This window comes from Meles meles, unplaced genomic scaffold (assembly GCF_922984935.1).
Source record: "Meles meles unplaced genomic scaffold, mMelMel3.1 paternal haplotype, whole genome shotgun sequence".
Taxonomy (NCBI): Eukaryota; Metazoa; Chordata; class Mammalia; order Carnivora; family Mustelidae; genus Meles; species Meles meles.
Window position 1 is genome coordinate 1,311,533 of NW_025721582.1, and position 12,123 is coordinate 1,323,655.

Sequence of the window (12,123 nt, forward strand, 5' to 3'; positions counted from 1 at the left end):
CATGAGTGCTCTGGTTAGGCTCTTCCACTTGCTTTTGGTTTATCTTTTGCTGTTTACATCAACATATTTTCCCTAAGAATGCAGACCTCAATTTTAGTGATTCCCAGTCTTGTTTTAAAGATATTCCAGAGTACCTTCAATAATCTCAGGAGAAATGCTCTGAATAAGATTGTCTTCACTTAGTTATTTTTATGAAATAAATATATCAAGTTGACTTTGGCAATAGTTATAGGATTATTGTAGATGAAGTAAAAATCATGAAACAATAAGGAATAAAACAAAATAAGAAAATATTGTTGAAATATTGTATCATGGAACACTGGAACTTGAAGTAACATTGCTGATGGTTGTGCCAAAACATTTTTTAGCTGAAAAAAAAAAGAGTTCTGAGAATGCAATTCCATGCCAAACTGCACACAGGAAATGGTGGACCTTCAGCTGCAGACTCCCAAGTCCAGGAATCCTTAGCATTTCTTCTGATCCCCTTAATTTAATCATTTCTCAGATGATATGGTTGAATTTTATAATTTCTTAGTCATTGCTAAGATCCAATATTCTACTAGCTGTGAAATTTTCCTTTCCAGTTCTCTGAATGTCTTAGTACTTGATTCTTCCTTGTCTGAATCTCCATTTAGGAAAACACTGATATGTGTCTTTATCTTTCAGGGACTAGGACAGAGCAAAAATCTTCAGAAATTTAGAAAAGACATTCTAAAAATATATATTAATGTAGATCTTATCATAATAAACAGAGTTTTATTCTAGAATTCACTGTAAATGCCAGGTAGCACTTTGTAATGGTGTGAATGAACAAAATTGTTTGAACTCAAAACAAACACTGGGAATGTAAACATCCAGACTTTGGGAATTGCTGTTTTGGGATATAGAACAATGTTTATCTCTAACTTTATGCAAGACATATTACTGGAAAGGCCTGAAAGTGTGGAAGAGGAGGAGAAAGAGAGCTAAAAGAATGAGGCAGAAAGATGAAAAACAATACTGAGAAGTCACAAAATATCTACCATATATAAATAATTTGGACTTGTATTTTTACATGATAACTAAGTTCAAAAGTTCAACACGAGGTGAAAAGTTGTGATGTCCACAGTCTGTGTTACTTTCCTTAGCAAATTAGGTAATAATAATAAAAGCCAGACTTAGATGTTATATCAGCACTTTTCAATTATTCTCATCACTTACATATAAAAAAATGAAAGTTGGAGTGCTTGGGTGACTCAGTCAGTTGTGTCCAGCTCTTGATTTTGGCTCAGGTAATGATCTTGGGGTATTGAGATTGAGCCCCTCATTGGGCTCCACAGTTCATGTGGAGTTTGCTTGATATTATCTTTCTTCTTCTGCCCCTTTCCCTAGCTTTCATTTCTTTTCTGTCTCTCTCAAATAAATAAATCTTTTTAAATAAATAAATAAATAAATGTTAGTTGTATGGCAAACTGGGGTAAACTGAGGTGGCAGTTAGCAACTAGATTAACTCTCTGCTGGCTGTAGTCAACTTGGGCACAGCAGATCAATCCAGGACTGAGAGGTTCAAAATGTAGTTGAAACCCATTGGAGACTCTGTAGTAAATCACATCAGAGTGAAGGTAGGATTCTATTCAAATCAATTGGACATCTAATTAGGGAAATTTTATATTTATTGGAGAACTATAAAATATTCTTCAGTAATTAGTTTTTAAACAGTATCCTAAATGGCTGGAAATATATATGTGTTTTCATTTATAATGCAGAGGGTCTAGGTCTAATAAATTTGTGACAATTAGAAGTCATATAAGGAATGTTCTGATCACCACATGTAGTGCATAAGAAACATTCTATCATGATATTTAGTATCATTATTATTGCTCTTATTTTAATGGTAGTACTTAAGTTGTTCACATCCCCAAACAAGACCACTTCCTATTTCCTCTCTAGAGAAATAAAATGCATTTCATTTTTAGAAAGTTCAATTTATCTTATGCTTAAAGCGATTTATGCAAAATAACTTTTAGAAAATGTATGGCTTCTGTTTTACTTTATCTCTTGTTTATTTTTCTTTACTTCCCCCTTTTACTTCCCTCTCTTCTTCTTCTCTTCTACTTTAATAATTTTTTCTCTTCTACTTTATTTTATTTTTATCATGTCTCTTTTATTTCACACTGAATTTGAATTATTTTCCCCTAATCACTAGATAAATAATTATGAAAACCACTTATTATCTCTGTCAAACGCATATTTGTAATCAATTATATTCAAACAAAATAGGCAAGTGACACAGAAGAGAAATTTTTAGTTTTGTACAGCTTCTTTTCTTTTATTTTATTTTTATTTATTTATTTTTTTAAAGATTTTATTTATGTATTTGACAGACAGAAATCACAAGTAGGCAGAGAGGCAGGCAGAGAGAGAGAGAGGGGGAAGCAGGCTCCCCGCTGAGCAGAGAGCCCGATGCGGGACTCGATCCCAGGACCCTGAGATCATGACCTGAGCCGAAGGCAGCGGCTTAACCCACTGAGCCACCCAGGGGCCCCTGTACAGCTTCTTTTAGATATATATATTTTTTTATTTTCAGCGTAACAGTACTCATTGATTTTGCACCACACCCAGTGTTCCATGCAATACGTGCCCTCCCTATTACCCACCACCTTGGAGTAATAGGGTTCCCAACCTCCCACCCCCGGCCACTTCAAAACCCTCAGGTTGTTTTTTCAGAGTCCATAGTCTCTCATGGTTCACCTCCCCTTCCAATTCCCCTCAATTCCCTTCTCCTCTCCATCTCCCCATGTCCTCCATGTTCCTTGTTATGCTCCACAAATAAGTTAAACCATATGATACTTGACTCTCTCTGCTTGACTTATTTCGCTCAACATAATCTCTTCCAGTCCCTTCAATGTTGCTACAAAAGTTTGGTATTCATCCTTTCTGATGGAGGCATAATATAATATAATCCATCATGTATATGGACCACATCTTCCTTATCCATTCATCCGTTGAAAGGCATATTGGTTCTTTCCACAGTTTGGCGACTGTGGCCATTGTTGCTATAAACATTGGGGCACAGATGGCCCTTCTTTTCACTACATCTGTATCTTTGGGGTAAATATCCAGTAGTGCAATTGCAGGGTCATAGGGAAGCTCTATTCTTAATTTCTTCAGGAATCTCCACACTGTTCTCAAAAGTCGCTACACCAACTTGCATTCCCACCAACAGTGGAAGAGGGTTCCCCTTTCTCCACATCCTCTCCAACACACGTTGTTTCCTGTCTTGCTAATTTTGGCCATTCTAACTGGTGTCAGGTGGTATCTCAATGTTGTTTTAATTTGAATCTCCCTGATGACTAGTGATGATGAGCATTTTTTCATGTGTCTGATAGCCATTTGTATGTCTTCATTGGAGAAGTGTCTGTTTTTATTTTCTGCCCAGTTTTTGATATGATTATCTGTCATGATTAATTGTGCATTTTCACCACGTTTCACATTAGTTTTTATATACTCAGTATATTTAGTATTTTATATATTTCATTCATTGACAAAGTAAACAAGTCCTAAACCTCTTAATGTGCTACACATTTAGCAGGCTCTGTTCCCTATACACATTCTCTCTCTCTCTCTCTCTCTCTCTCTCTCTCACACACACACACACACACACACGCATGCAACCTGTCTATTTTTTTAATGCAATGAGTATGGTTATTTTTGAAATATGAAATTTGGTTTAAAATTATATCTTTCCTTCAACTTTCATAATCTATTATTCTAGGATATACACTAAGAAAGGATCTAAATGTGGGGTGCCTGTGTGGCTCAGTCAGTTAGGTGTCTGCCTTCAACTCAGGTCATGATCCCAGGGTCCTAGGATCAAGCCTGCTTCAGACTTTCTGTTCAGTGGGGAGTCTGCTTCACCCTCTCACTCTCCATCTGTGCTCACTTTCTCTTTCACTCTCTCTCAAATAAATGAGTAATATCTTTTTAAATAATGCTAGAAAATTTTTCATTCCTTAATCAAGGAGATTTGAGGCAATAAGAGTGATTTACTATACGGTGGCTAATTGAAAGTATTAGTAATAATAATAAAAAGAGTGATTTACCCCTGTCAATACCCTGTAGAGTCCAATCTGAGTGTTCATATTAAATAAATTATGTGGCCCACATTTTGATTCAAATGTAATTTGTTATTTTCTAAGACAATTTTCATTGCAAAACCTTATAAACACAATTTCAGTTGTAATATCTTAAATTCTGCCTCTTTGTATTGAGTGAGACCTGTGCATGTCACAAGAAAATATTCTGCATATTAAAGAAGGCAAAATAAGCTGACTTTCATCAAATTTGCTGAGTTACAGTTGATATCCAGTATTATTTATTTTTTTAATTATGTTATGTTAGTCACCATACAATACATCATTAGTTTTTGATGTAGTGTTCCAAGATTCATTGTTTACATATAACACCCAGTGTTCCAGTCACTGTGTGCCCTCCTTAATACCCACTACCAAGCTCGCCCTTCTCCCCAACCCCTGCCCTCTAAAACCTTCAAGTTGTTTCTCAGAGTCCACAGTCTCTCATGCTTCATCTCCCGCTCCGATTCCCCCCTTCACTTTTCCTTCCCTTCTCGGAGTGTCCTCCATGTCATTTCCTATGTTCCACAAGTAAGTGAAACCAAATGATAATTGACTTATTTCATTCAGCATAATCTCTTTCAGCCCCATCCATGTGGATGCAAAAGTTGGGTATTCATCCTATCTGATGGCTGAATGATATTCCATTGTATATATGGACCACATCTTCTTTATCCATTTGCCTGTTGAAGGGCATCTTGGCTCTTTCCACAGTTTGGCTATTGTGGACACTGCTGCTATGAACTTTGAGGTACATATGGCCCTTCTTTTCACTACATCTCTATCTTTGGGGTAAATACAAGGTATTGTTTATTAACTATCCAGACACTTGTTTTTAATCCTGCTTAGCTGATAAGGTGTAAGAAATGTAGGTTGACACAAAATTGATTTTATTTTACCCCCCTGGTCTTACTTATTTGTTTAGAATATCACTGATAATATAAATCCATTTGTGATGAACATTTAGAAAGAAAAATAAGTCTCTTTAGTACCCTGATTCATTTTGTTTCCACATAAAAGGATAATTATTCCTTTTCAATGCTTTACAGACTACAAATTTCATTATTATGGAACCAAAAATCCGGGTATATTTATAGTATTGATGGCCAATACATTTTGTGGAAATACACTTCAGTAAGTCTGTCACTGAAATACAAGAGGAAAAACACAATATGATGATAACAATAATAGACTCATTCCCCAATATCCATGAACATATCAAAAAATACTCATATAACTTCCTCAAAGATAAAAAGCATGAAAATTAGTTCAAGGGAGTTTTAATAGTATTATTTCTTTTTCCCTTTAAATTCAGAAATCATTTTCCCATCCAGAATTGCCTTTACTTATAAACATGAAGGATCTGTAACACAGTACAAAAATAAATGTTAAGGAATGAAAAAGTAAATTAGCAATGGATTCCTAGGATAATATAACATTTTAATAGATTCAGGATTCCACCCTATCAGAAAAAAACTATGTTAGTGTTTTGGCTGACCAATAATTTAAAAAAGGCTTAGGTCACAATAGAATAATATGAGCTCCTATGTAGTCCAAAATTTTCATACTATTCCACAATAGTAACCAAAAGGACTGCCATGATGATGAACTCAAACTCCTCCTTGTGGAATAGAGTTCATGACTATACTCATTAGAGATTTCTCATCTCAAGTTATCCCATGAGAAAAAGGGATCCAACTGCTTTAAGTTACCTATGCCTAAAAAGGCGAACTTCTTTGGCAGCACATCTCACCATAGCCCAACTGACCCTGATCCTCAGTTTAAGTTAGTAGCACTGCCCTGTTAATCCCTAATGTCCCAACCATTCAAAAAGCTGTTTAGTAATATCAGACGCCCCAGGGAACCTGGGTGGCTCAGTGGGTGCATTCAACTCTTAATTTCAGCTCAGAGCATGATCTCAGGGTTGTGAAATCAAGACCCACATTGAGTTCTGTGCTGGATGTGGAACCTGCTTGGGATTTTCTCTCTCCCTCTGCCTGTCCTTCCCTCTCCCTATCTCTCTCAAAAGTAATGATGATGATGATGATGATGATGATGATGATGATGATGATGATTTATCATTAAAAATAATAATAAACAGCAGCACCCAATACTAAATTCTCTAGATTTATTGGGTCCATCTTTATTTTCTATCAATTTATGAAATCACAAATGTATGTCTATGTATGATCTTAATAAGGTAACAAACTTCACTGCAGAGAAAAACTTAAATTCAATCAACCCTTGAATTTCTGTTGCAAAGTAATATGGAGGGGAAGGCGTAGTTAGCAACCTCAGAAAATATTTAATCTAAATTAATAAGCTTATAAAGAATATAAAGAAGATAGTTCAGAATAAAATAAAGCAAATTTTGAAAGTGGTTTTGTATAAACTATTATATTTATATTTCATGCCCAGCCCACAGAGATATAGACCTATGATTACCTTTCACAGATAATGAAAGTGTTATAGTGTGTCTGTCTAATATCACATAGACCATAATTATACCAATATTGAAACTACAATTCAAAATTATTCTGAATTCTATATTCTTTCCATTATCCCATGCTGCTTCTGACATATTATCCATAGTTGGCTTTGCCAAAATATCAATTATTAATTAACCTAGCAACATTTTGCCTTTGGAGCCCCAGGAACTACCATGTGGTATGAGCATGAAGGCCATTCTCCAGAACGCCACCAACTTTATCTTCTTGGGCCTCATCACACATCCTGCATTCCAAGGCTTATCTTTGCAGTGGTCTTCTCCATTTTTTTGGTGGCTGCAACAGCCAAAGTGATCATGATTCTGCTCATCCATGTGGACTCTCACCTCCATACACCCATGTACTTTTTACTCAGCCAGCTTTCATGGACACAGTTTACATTTGCTTAACTCTTCCCAAATGCTGCAAGATCTTCTATCCAAGGGAAAGATCATCTCCTTTTTGGGATGAATACTTCAGATCTTCCTCTAAGACTAACCCTAATTGAAGGTGAATTTTTCTTGCTAGGCCTCATGGCCTCTGACCAGTATATGACTGTGTGCAAACCCCTGGGATATCCTCCCCTCATGAACTGCAGGATTTGTTTGTTCATGGTGATGGGCTCCTGGGTTGGTGGCTCCTTAGATGGATTCATGATGACCCCCTTCACCATGAATTTCCCCTACTGATTAATTTCCCAAGAAATTAATCACTTTCTGTGAGATTCCAGCAGTATTAAAAATGTCATGTGTTGATACATCACTCTATGAGACTCTGATGTATGCTGCTGTGTGCTAATGCTGCTCATCCCTATATCCATCATCTCTGTTTCCTATAAATGCATCCTGCTTACGATACACTGGATGAACTCTGCTGAAGGCTGGCATAAAGACTTTGCTAACTCTTCCTCCCATATTTTGGTGCTGATCATTTCCTATGGTGCAGCCTTCTACACAAATGTGCTGACCCATTCTTACCACACAACAGAGAAAGACAAGTTTGTATCCACCTTCTATACAATCCTCACCCCAATGCTCAAACCACTCATATAGTTTGAGGAATAAAGATGTGGTCACAGCTCTAAGAAAATGCTGGGAAGATGCTCCTCCTCTCAAAGAATGAGAGTGCTGGATTTGTCCAGGAAAGACTAGAGGGGGCAAGATACAAACATCATTTGTGTTATAGTCACTGGCACACATTTATTCCATAAAATATGCTTTTGATTCTGGAAAAATATTCACTGTGATTTTAGTAATCTTGAATTATCAATAGGTAAAATCATCTCTTTGCAAGAATCACTTAGGAACAATAAGTGAAGACTACAAGCATCATAACTGTCCAAGTCTCTAGTCTAGATTCATTGTAAAAATTTTCCAGACAACATTCTCTTCAAGTAACACCATAAATAATCCCAAATGGGACAAATGCCCCTTTTAAGAGTACTGAATAATTATTTTTATGTTACACACGCTCATGTGTCTTTTGCATCTATATTATTGATTAATTTTTGAAAAGAAATGGCATGGAGCAGACACCATATCCTTGAGGATTTAATTTCAAACATTCATATAAATTAAATATTTTCTTTTTTTTTCTTTTTTATTTTTTTTTGTTTATTTACAGCATAACAGTGTTCATTGTTTTGTCATCACACCCAGTGCTCCATGCAGTATGTGCCCTCCCTATTACCCACCACCTGGTTCCTCAACCTCCCACCCACCCCTGCCCCTTCAAAACCCTCTGGTTGTTTTTCAGAGTCCACAGTCTCTCATGGTTCATCTCCCCTTCCAGTTTCCCTCAACTCCCTCTCCTCTCCATCTCCCCATGTCCTCCGTGTTATTTGTTATGCTCCACAAATAAGTGAGACCATATGATACTTGACTTTCTCTGCTTGACTTATTTCGCTCAGCATCATCTCTTCCAGTCCCGTCCATGTTGCTACAAAAGTGGGGTATTCATCCTTTCTGATGGAGGCATAATACTCCATTGTGTATATGGACCACATCTTCCTTATCCATTCATCCATTGAAGGGCATCTTGGTTCTTTCCACAGTTTGGCGACCGTAGCCATTGTTGCAATAAACATTGGGGTACAGATGGCCCTTCTTTTCACTACATCTGTATCTTTGGGGTAAATACCCAGCAGTGCAATTGCAGGATCATAGGGAAGCTATATTCTTGATTTCTTCAGGAATCTCCACACTGTTCTCCAAAGTGGCTGCACTAAATTGTATTCCCACCAAGAGTGGAAGATGGTTCCCCTTTCTCCACATCCTCTCCAACACACGTTGTTTCCTGTCTTGCTCATTTTGGCCATTCTAACTGGTGTCAGGTGGTATCTCAATGTGGTTTTAATTTGAATCTCCCTGATGGCTAGTGATGATGAACATTTTTTCATATGTCTGATAGCCATTTGTATGTCTTCGTTAGAGAAGTGTCTGTTCATATCTTCTGCCCATTTTTGATATGATTATCTGTTTTGTCTGTGTTGAGTTTGAGGAGTTCTTTATAGATCCTGGATATCAACCTTTTTTCTGTACTGTCATTTGCAAATATCTTCTCCCATTCTGTGAGTTGCCTTTTTGTTTTGTTGACTTTTTCTTTGCTGTGCAGAAGCTTTTGATCTTGATGAAGTCCTAAAAGTTCATTTTAGCTTTTGTTTCCTTGGCCTTTGGTGACATATCTTGATAGAAGTTGCTGTGGCTGATATCGAAGAGGTTACTGCCTATGTTCTCCTCTAGGATTCTGATAGATTCCTGTCTCACGTTGAGGTCTTTTATCCATTTCGAGTTTATCTTTGTGTACGGTGTAAGAGAATGGTCGAGTTTCATTCTTCTACATATCGCTGTCCAGTTTTCCCAGCACCATTTATTGAAGAGACTGTCTTTTTTCCATTGAATATTTTTTCCTGTTTTGTCGATGATTATTTCACCATAGAGTTGAGGGTCCATATCTGGGCTCTCCACTCTGTTCCACTGCTCTACGTGTCTGTTTTTATGCTAGTACCACGCTGTCTTGGTGATCACAACTTTGTAGGAAAGCTAAAAATTGTATAACATGATGCCACCAGTTTTCTTTTTGTTTTTCAAGATTTCCTTAGCAATTTGGGGTCTCTTCTGATTCCATACAAATTTTAGGATTATTTGCTACAGCTCTTTGAAAAACACCGGTGGAATTTTATTCGTAATGGTGTTAAAAGTATAGATTGTCTAGGCAGTATAGACATTTTAACAATGTTTATTCTTCCAATCCAAGACCATGGGACAGTCATCCATCTTTTTGTGTCTTCTTCAATTTCTTTCATGAGTGTTCTGTAGTTCCTCGAGTATAGGTCCTTTACCTCTTTGTTTAGGTTTATTCCCAGGTGTCTTATGGTTCTTGGTGCTATAGTAAATGGAATCGATTCTCTAATTTCCCTTTCTGTATTTTCATTGTTAGTGTATAAGAAAGCCACTGATTTCTGTACATTGACTTTGTATCCTGCCACATTTCTGAATTGCTGTATGAGTTCTAGTAGGTTGGGGGTGGAGTCTTTGGGGTTTTCAATATAAAGAATCATGTCATCCGCAAAGAGAGAGAGTTTGACTTCTTCCTTGCCAATTTGGATACCTTTTATTTCTCTTTGTTGTCTGATTGCCTTTGCTAGAATTCTAATACTATGTTGAACAAGGGTGGTGAGAGTGGTCATCTTGTCGTGTTCCTGATCTCAACGGGAAGTCTGCTAGCTTTTTCCCATTGAGGATGATATTTGCTGTGGGTCTTTCATAGACAGATTTTATGAAGTTCAGGAATGTTCCCTCTATCCCTATACTTTGAAGCGTTTTCATCAGGAACGGATGCTCGATTTTGTCAAATGCTTTTTCTGCATCAATTGAGAGGACCATGTGGTTCTTCTCTCTTCTCTTATTGGTTTGTTCTATCACACTGATTGATTTGCGAAAGTTGAACCAACCTTGCAACCCAGGGATGAATCCCACCTGGTCATGGTGGATAATCTTTTTAATGTGCTGCTGTATCCTGTTTGCTAGGATCTTGTTGAGAATCTTTGCATCCATATTCATCAGTGATATTGGTCTGAAATTCTCCTTTTTGGTAGGGTCTTTGCCTGGTTTGGGGATCAGGGTAATGCTGGCTTCATAAAAAGAGTCTGGAAGTTTGCCTCCTGCTTCAATTTTTTGGAATAGCTTCAGGAGAATTGGGGTTATTTCTTCTTTGAAAGTTTGGTAGAATTCCCCAGGGAATCCGTCAGGTCCTGGGCTCTTGTTTTTTGGGAGGTTTTTGATCACTGCTTCAATCTCGTTACTAGATATCGGTCTATTCAGGTTGTCAATTTCTTCCTGGTTCAATTTTGGGAGTTTGTAGTTTTCCAGGAATGCATCCATTTCATCTAGGTTGCTTAGTTTATTGGCATATAACTGTTGGTAATAATTTCTGATGATTGTTTCTATTTCCTTGGTGTTAGTTGTGATCTCTCCCTTTTCATTCATAATTTTATTAATTTGGGCTTTCTCTCTTTTCTTTTGGATTAGTGTAGCCAATGGTTTATCGATCTTATTGATTCTTTCAAAAAACCAGCTTCTAGCTTCATTGATATGTTCTACTGTATCTCTGGTTTCTACCTCATTGATCTCTGCTCTAATCTTGATTATTTCCCTTCTTGCATGTGGAGTTGGTTTGATTTGTTGTTGATTCTCCAGTTCTTTAAGGTGTAGAGACAGCTGGTGTATTCTGGATTTTTCCATTTTTTTGAGGGAGGCATGGATGGCTATGTATTTATCCCTCAGAACCGCCTTTGCTGTATCCCATAGGTTTGGACCGAAGTATCTTCATTCTCATTGGTTTCCATGAATTGTTTAAGTTCATCTTAGATCTCCTGGCTGATCCAAGCATTCTTAAACAAGGTGGTCTTTAGCTTCCAGGTGTTTGTGTTCCCTCCGAACTTTTCCTTGTGATTGAGTTCCAGTTTCAAAGCATTGTGATCTGAGAATATGCAGGGAACAATGTCAGTCTTTTGGTATCGGTTGTGTCCTGCTTTCTGACCCAGTGTGTGGTCTATTCTGGAGAAGGTTCTATGTGCACTTCAGAAGAATGAGTATTCTGTGGTTTTAGGGTGGAATGTTCTGTATATGTCTATGAGTTCCATCTGTTCCAATGTTTCATTCAATGCTCTTATTTCTTTATTAATTTTCTGCTTCGGTGATCTGTCTATTTCTGAGAGAGGCGTATTAAGATCTCCTACTATTATTGTATTCATATCAATATGATTCTTTATCTTGATTAATAGTTTTCTTATATAATTGGATGCTCCATATTGGGGGCATAGATACTCCCAATTGTTAGATCATTTTGGCGGATAGTCCATTAAGAATTATGTACAATACAGAATTGTCCTTCTGTATCTCTGACTACAGTCTTTCGTTTAAAATCTAATTTATCTGATATGAGAATCACTACTCTGGCCTTCTTTTGAGGCCCATTGGCATGAAAGGAGTTTCTCCATCCCTTCACTTTCAGTCTGGGTGTAT

The 12,123-nt window shown here is 37.0% G+C and overlaps 1 pseudogene; it reads left to right on the top strand.

Annotated features, from left to right (window-relative positions):
• Window positions 1–7,065: 7,065 nt before the first annotated feature.
• LOC123936518 lies at window positions 7,066–7,650 on the top strand (annotated as a pseudogene).
• Window positions 7,651–12,123: the final 4,473 nt, after the last annotated feature.